The 8,858-nt window shown below is 36.4% G+C and overlaps 1 pseudogene; it reads left to right on the top strand.

Annotated features, from left to right (window-relative positions):
- The window catches only part of LOC109052319, a 73,108-nt pseudogene extending 68,090 nt beyond the window's left edge, over window positions 1–5,018 (top strand).
- The last annotated feature ends 3,840 nt before the right edge of the window (window positions 5,019–8,858 follow it).

Raw genomic sequence — 8,858 nt, forward strand, 5'->3', positions numbered from 1 at the left:
TTCAACTTCACCATCACAGAAATAGATTTTTAAAAAGAACAATAGTTAATTTAAATTGTTGTATCATACAGCATTGGTGAGCATAATAGACAAAAACATTAGAAAACTTTAGAAATGTATTAGATCAAGTCCTCTCTATCAAAACCCTTCAACTTTAACCTAAGAGGAGAAAAAGAGACAGGCGTTTTGTTACATTTACTCCGAGGTTTACCTGGTGCTTTTCTGTAAAAAGGATGCCAGCTGTTTAGATTCACACACAAAGATACAATCAACACAAATAGTGGAGCGGTAACACGGTTTCCTGCCTCCCCACATGGCTCCAAGTGGAGGCAGCCTGCCGGAAAAATCACCTGTTTAGATGACAAACACTGCAATCCCCTACAATCCACACATTCTCCATGTTACCTTCCTGCTGCCCCCCAAGTTACAGAGTCTTAATCTGCCCCGCTGTGCTGCTGAGTGTTTTATAATGGACTTAAATATTATTGCTCCTAAAATTACAAGAATAAAACAGTAAACAATAACTGGACAATAATGCCTTTTCAATATATACCAAACATATAAAAACAATTGTCTAGGCTCTGTGGCATACAGTGTTTAAAGAGAGCAGTATTTACTTAGTCTTAAACGTCCGCTTAATTTGGAGTTTAAATAAAAAACTATAACGATCATTGGTTCATTTAATTTTTTTAAGGGTCACATATTACAGAAAATGAAAATAATATTAATTCTGATTGATACTGGTATAATTAAACTGATCATTTTTATAATCAATTCTAGTTGCATTTATTTCTATAGCTATTTATACAATGTTTCAAAGCAGCTTTTACATTAATAAACAGGAAAACAACATTGTTAATGTTGTAAAATTCATCATTTGGGAAGCAACTTAAAATTTCAGCTAGAAAAGCAGCTCTACAGAAGACATTAGTGTCATTGTTTAACTGAATTGTGTTCAATGTTGTTTCAATTCAGTTCAAATACTGTGTCAATGCTCCAGTTCATCAATTATGAAACAGGTTCATTTCAAATATAAGCACTTTTACAGAAGGCAATATTGTCATCATTCTACACTATTCAGTTCAATACAATAATAATATTAGTTTCATCATCCAGCTCAATTTAGTTCAAATTCTCATCTGATAGTATCAGTACAATTAAAACAGAAATAATAAATATCAATTAAATCCCAAACCCAAGCTGAGCAAGCCCAAGGCAATAGTGACAAGGAACCACAACTCCTAAACTAAATCTTTAAATATTAACATACTTAAAACTGAAAGCATTGATTTTAAAAGCTAAAAGTGATGCATCAATTCACAACATTATAAAGTACAGCATGTACAGTAAAACACATATGTTAGATGATTACAAATCTAAATGTTAAAATGTAAGAAATTAGCTTGCACAATTAAAAATATGCAATATCAGTCAATACTGATCAATTAAAAAACAAACAGACTACAATTTGATGCTTGAAACCACATTTGGGACAGGGTGCACACTTTATCTTTAAGATACTTGCTCTGAGACAGTGTTTGACTCTCTTCTTAAGTTAAGCTAGGAAATAAACTAAAGCAGATTCAGATGTCAGTGGATCACTAAAGATGATCCTATGTGTATCAGCTCATATAATTCACTGGCCTTCTTATTATTCCAGGAGAACGTGTTTCATCTACTCCGCCGGAGAGAGTGTGAAGGGGAGAGAAAGAGAGAGTGTTTGCCCTCAGATAGGGTGAGAGGATTATCTGTGAATTCAATCCCTGCTTGATATTGCCATCCTTGTCCATCTCTCTCTCACGTGTGATTTCTCTCTGCATCTCACCCCCACTCAGAAATACATGTTTTTATTATCTGAAGATGTTAGTCCAAGATAAGATGCTCCCTACGCAGACACCTTCCCGGCAATCACAAAGCTATTCTGCTTTTCTGTTTAACAGAATAAGCATTCACGGTGTCACAGGGTTACTCGGCAGGAAATCGCAAGTGATTTGAAATTTGACTAATGCTCTGCAATAAAACGGATGAGTGCATTAGACGAAGCATTGAGAAATAATTTGCAGTTGTTTTACAGTAGATGCCTCTGCATACAGAAGAATCATTTGCAAATATCTTGACAAATTCTAAAGATGAAAGGCTGAAATGTTCTGAAGTCTCTGAGAGCTTTTAACACTCACAATAGCCACATGGTGAGGCATTGAAAGAGCTAAAATCATTGCCCTTAACATTTTGGGTCGCGATATTATCAACTGGCACTTGACTTTTTGCAGAAGGACAAAGAAACGCCAGCCACAAAGAGACGATTTCTGTGATTAGTGATAAAAAAGGGTGACTTTCAGTCCAGGAGACACAGTATCAATCTCAGCCAATTTTAGGCCACCAACATGAAATATGATTTCATAAGACAAATGCGGTGTCATTCTTAATGTGCTTAACCTTTACTGTCAATGAAAAAGTATTGATCGCTCCGTGGTATTTTCTCATCATTTGATTTCAGAGAGCCTGGTAATATATGATGGTGTGATAAGATGAAAGATGAATGGCAGCTGAATGCTCTCACTTTAACAAAGCTGAATGGCCCCCGCTGAGAGATGGGGGGTGCGGACAGAGGAGACAGGAAACAGGATGAGAATATAGTTAGTCATTGTTACTTCCTTAGTTCCTCTTGCAACTTCTTTAGTTCACCCAAAAATTAAGATTCTATGAGCATTTACGCATCCTCATGTCATTCCAAACCTTTCTTTTCCACAAAATAAAAAGGAAATAGTTGAAAGGATGTTCTGGCAATTCTTCATATGCTTCATAAGGATTGGATTATTGAGTCATTGAGTCAAACAGGACAACCGGACTGTTTAAAATATATGACTCAAAAGAACAAATTGTTTGTGAATAACTACTTTCCTCGTGAGCTCTTATGAACATACTAAGGAGAGCTTGTGAGAGCATGTAGCACATGACATTTTAAGTATTTTTTTTTTTTTAAGATGATTTTGTAGTACCATTCAAAATATTTGGGATAATATTTTTTTATTTTTTTATTTTTGTTTTATTAACACTTGAGGATGCATTAAATTGATCAAAAGTGACAGTAAATTCATTTATATTGTTACAAAAGGTTTCTGTTCCAAATGCTGTTCTTCTTTGGCAAACTTTCTATTTGCTAAAGAATCCTGAAAAAAAAGTATAATGGTTTCTACAAAAATATTAAGCAGCACAACTGCTTTCAATGTTGATAGTAATAAGAAATGTTTCTTGTGCATCAAATCAGCATATTAGAATCATGTGACACTAGAGTAATGGCTGCTGAAAATTCAGCTTTGCCATCACAGAAATATATTTTATAGATTTTAAAATATTTGAATTATATTAAAATAGAAATAGTTGTTTTTAAATTGTAATAATATTTATTAATAATACTGTTTTTACTGTATTTTTAATTAAATACAGTCTTGGTGAGAATAAGAGACTTAATTTCATGGTAAAAAGCAACCAATGTATTATTCAGAATTTCTCTGTTCATGTTACACAGAAGAAAGTAAGTCATTCAGGTTTGAAATGCTGTGAGGGTGAATAAATGATGAGAGAACTTTAATTACAGGGTGAACTATCCCTTTAAAGCACAATGAGATCAAAAATATATCATCACCGTACACCTGTGAACTCTTTTACTGACAGTATCTTTTGGGATTATACGCTTTGTGATTCACAGCAAAAGCAAACTCACAACTTGTCAAAAAAGAATAGCAATTTGATTTCAGAAATAACCTGCTGTCTATATGACTGTTGACTGCCATTAGGATACGCTGTCTTTTTTACTCTTTCTGTCTGCTGTCACCGCACCTGTTCTCCTCTGTCTGCTCGGAGCGCTGTTTCCATTACTGCCTCATTGTGATGAGTAATTGGGGAGTCTGTGTGCAGTCCTGCGTGAGCTCTTGATCTACTTAAAGAACCTAATAAGCCTGTATTCTGCAGCCCTGCAACCAAATAAGCACTGCATTCACCCGGCTTATTAGGAGGTTAGCTTGATTTATTCACCTGTGCGTTTGTATGTGTGCTTGCATGTGAGTTTTTGACAATGGCAAATAACTACAATGAGGAGAAATCAACCACAGGGGTTCAAATGAGAGTAAAACAAAGCAAAAAAATCTATCTATCTATCTATCTATCTATCTATCTGTCTATCTGTCTATCTGTCTGTCTGTCTGTCTGTCTGTCTCTCTGTCCGTCTCTCTGTCTGTCCGTCCGTCCGTCCGTCCAGTTATTAAGAGCAGATAATATGGAATGTTCACACTCATTTTTACTAAAGTAATTTATCTCTGAAGTAATTAAAAAATTAGAGAAAAAAAAGGGATCAGATGTTTTTTTATTAAAAAATATAGCTGATTTTTTTTCTTATGTCGTTTTTCTGAACAACAAAATCAGCTTTATTTTTATTTTTTTTAAAAAGGAAATGTTATGGTAGAAAGTAAATGTTTTATTTGCAATGGTTAATTTTAATAAGTTATTATCTTCATTTTAAAAAGAAACATTTTTCAGTGGGCTTACTTTTTTTTTTTAAGTGCCTTTTAAAATAAAAGTAATCCATGGTTATCCATATGGTTCATCCACAGAACATTATTCTTTAAGTATAATAATAACTATTGAAAAATAATATATTTTTTTAATGTAATCAATTCACCAAATTAAAAAATTTTTTTTTGCTGTAATCAATGTGCTAAATCATTCGTTTTTATTTTGTATTCACTTCCTCAGCTCAACCCTCTGGCAAGTCAGGCAGCAGTTGCCGCAGCAGCAGCAGCGATGGGTTCAATTACCGGGTCACAGGTGTTTGGTAATGCTCTCTCCAGCCTGCAGGGGGTCACTGGACAACTGGTCACCAATGCACAAGGACAGGTACATATATCCACACACACAGCACATTTAAACGTTTGTGCACATATGAAATGCACATGTAAGCTGAAATCTGCCGCACATTAATCACTGGACTGTAAGTCGAAGGACAAGTAAACATTCTTGTGAAATGGTCTGAACGTCATTTCCTTTATTAGTATAATGTAACCCAGATCCAGATCCAGTCTACAACACACACCTTTTCCCCCCCTTCATTACCCCTATAGAGAGACCCAAAAGGGCAATGTGTTTAAGATTGGCAAGCAGTGTAGGAGTGCAGGGGATAAAATGCTGACCTTGTCATATTTACGGGGCCGGCTGCAGAATTGTTCCATCAGTATCCAGAGGCTTGAACGATGAGGCTTGTCAGACCAGGGCTCTATCTAATGAATCATCTTTTTTCTTATCGCAGGTGCGCACCGCTCCCATATTAAAAGGAAAGATTGTATAGCCAATGTGCCCTTTCACACTACAGACCGCATTATTTACCTTAACCCTTGTCTCATTGACACTTTCTCTTCTGTAATACGACGGAAAGCATTGTTTGAGAAATCACATGCAGGTGTCCTCTTTATGTAGCCTCCCCGCTTATATTGAAGGCTTTATGGATGCTTTTAACAGTTCTGGCTGTAAATGTAATCAGAAATGTCTAATGACATTTTATATGTTAAAGGAACCATATAATCCTGCACCATCATGACAGTAGAATAAATCGGCTTATCAACTTTTAAAAGGGAGGAGAAAATGGTCTCCATATTTTTTGTTGTTGACGTCAAAGGCAATTTGTCAAAACCACCTCATCTATAATCTAGTAAAAACTGGCCACATAAGGCAGATGCATCTATATATACATTCACACACACACAACAAAAAAAAACACACACACACACACACACACACACACACACACACACACACACACACACACACACACACACACACACATATGTAATAAACATATACTACTGTTCAGTTTGTCCTCAGATTTAAAAAATAAATAAATTAATACCTTTATTCAGCAAGGATGCATTAAATTGATCAAAAAAGGGGGATAAACTCATGGAACAATGATGAATGAACAGTTGATTTTCTATTTTAACATACTTTAAAAATATAATTTATTTCTGTGGTAGCAAAGCTAAATCTTCAAATCTTCATCAGCCATTATTGTAGTCTTCACTGTCACATGATCCTTCAGAAACCATTCTAATATGTTTATCAATCTTGGAAACAGTTGTGCTGCTTAATTTGTATTTTTTTTTCTTCGATGAATAAAAAGTTAAACACATAATTTATAATGAATATAATTTATTAAAAATCTTTTGTAAAAATGTAAATCTTTTTTTTCAATTTAACAATTAAAGGGGTAAAATGATGTGATTTCATGTTTTCTTTTGTCTCAGAAATAATAAAAATAAATTCGCAAATACAAAAGATCAAAAAAAAAACAAATAATCAAAATAAAAAACAAAAATAGATACACTTCATAAAAAAAAACCCCCATCCCCCCACCCCCACATGTCTACGTCACTGTGTGGGAAGATTTGCATAACACCGCCAAATATATATGCAAAAATAGAAGGCATAACTTTCATTCTCGCTGTAGTTGCCATCGGCACCATGTCGTGAAGACGCTGTGTGTTTTGTTGCAAAATCCAAATTACTTTGTTTGGCCTTCCAAAACAGGACACAACTAGAACATCTGTGCATCACAACAGTGGTTAAGTTTTATTTACAACACTGTTCCATAACAGTACAACCCAAATATTTGAGTGTTTGCAGCGCATTTATGGAGGAAAGTTTCCTGAACCTGGTAAGGGGCGTAACATTTCCATAATCACGTACTTGATTGCTGTCCAATTAGAGCACGCCGTACTTTTCAGAATGATGAGCTTTGTAAAAATCAGGGTCTAAAAATCTAAATCTAAATTGATACAAATATCTTAATGATTAAAAGATTTTTTACATTTTATACGTTGTAATACATCCAAATTGTACTTTTTAGCATCAATCAAAACATCCAAAAATGTACATATTATGCTTGTAAATGTTACATACTAATACATACGTATAAACAATGAGACCAGGCTCTAAATTGTCACTCATATGAGAACATGGATGTGTACGGTAGATGTTACCTAATGAACTGGTATGGCCTTGTCTGTACTAAAGGTGCCTGCAGGGCTTGGCTGGACGTATGGGCATGGCAATGCCATTGATGGGATGCGCTGTGTGTTGATGCGATGCTGTGTGTGTTGTAGTGTCGTGGCGGAATGACCATTCGCTGACATAAATCAGGTCACTGAGACGGTCAAAGCCCAGGGCTACAGGCTCTGCTCTCCACCTTATTACTGACGCACATTATTCAGTTTGAGCCTGCTAAAACACCCACCGCCCTTTTGAGCCTCGTCCCCCACCCTTCTTTTGCTTTTAACATTAAAATGATACTAATACAGGCCCCAACCGACCCCAAAAAAAGTGAAAGTTTTGGCCACAGGACCAAAAAAAAAAAGTGAAAGTTTTTGGAGTAGGTATGAGGCAATGTGTTACTTTAGATTGAAGCACTCTTTGTTTGGTTAGGGTGTATTTTAGCTCTTAGGCATTAATGTTGGCCAGATATTAGATTACCAAAATAACACAAATGTGGCCGTGTTGCTTAAAGCGCAGTCTAAAAGTAGCAGAGTTTTCCTTCAGGTGCCAAACAGCTAAATATTGTCTCATTTGGGATGAGAGAATGTTATGGTGTCTAAGAAAAAGGATAAACATTGTTTTTGTGGAGGTTTGAGTGTTAGGGGCTTGGCACAGCTCTGTTCGCTTCAATTTGGTGAACAAGGGAAACAAGTATACATTGTTTTAGCATTTTTCAGCTTCGTTTTGGATTCCTGTCCACACAACACTGGATTGCTTTGGTTCACGGACCCAGTTGAAACAAACACACTGCAGCCCAGGACAACATCAAACACCATGGCAGACTATTCCTAAAACTGCTTTTCGATTGGTCAGAATTACGTGCGGAAAATTACACCATAAAAGGAAAAAGCCACAAAACACAACACGGAGACAACACAACTATGGAGAGTACGACTGTGCGGACTGGTATTGTCCCTGGCCAAAATATTTTTACATGTTTATAGACCACCCAATATCAAAACAAACATCTAAATGAAGCCGCGGAGCGGCTGGAAAACAACGGTCTAATGCATGCCAAACGGGCGGAGCGGGCAATCGATCGTAACGTCAGGCGGAGGTCGGTCCATTAATCACGAGCTGCCATGTAAAGCGCAAACTGTCAACAAACACACACCCAAAAAAAAACCTGTCAACAAAAAAACATACACTTCCTCATCCAATAATGCACAGCGCAGTATGACTACGGCAGCTGGTTTAGTCCAAAAGCTGCAGTTACTTTTTGTGTTGGGTCTGTTCGATGTCGGATCACGTTCTCACCACAAACGATCCGCCTTAAGAGTTCGTTTGAAAGCGTACCGAGAAACACCTCTCAAGCAGGTCTCGGTACGCTTGTTTGGTCCGCCTTTGGTGAGCACCGAGGCGATGGGCGTTCACACTGCCCAAACGAACCGCACAAAGGGGAAAAGAACTCTGGTACGTTCAACCGAACTAAATGTAGGGCAGGTGCTGAAAGCACCCTGAAAGACCATTGAAGAAGGAAATTAAATACGTGAATACTTGTGCATGTTGAGGAAGCTGCGTGTTATTAGGAATTGGTCTGATCGCATCGGATCATGAGATGATCTAAACTGCCAATAAATGTGCTGTTTAATTTTTCTGTCACGATGGGTTCAAATAAGGGAAATGTGAGCTGTAAACAAATAATCAGGAATCAAGGATTCACATGCGTTAAGGGTAGAGTTTAGCACATGGTAAAAAAACACAGTTCAGCAAGGATGAGGAGATGAGTCACTTTCATTATTTCTGTGGAAAGATAGAAAAATAATAAAAATACTGTT

Source organism: Cyprinus carpio, chromosome A24 (assembly GCF_018340385.1).
Source record: "Cyprinus carpio isolate SPL01 chromosome A24, ASM1834038v1, whole genome shotgun sequence".
Classification (NCBI taxonomy): domain Eukaryota; kingdom Metazoa; phylum Chordata; class Actinopteri; order Cypriniformes; family Cyprinidae; genus Cyprinus; species Cyprinus carpio.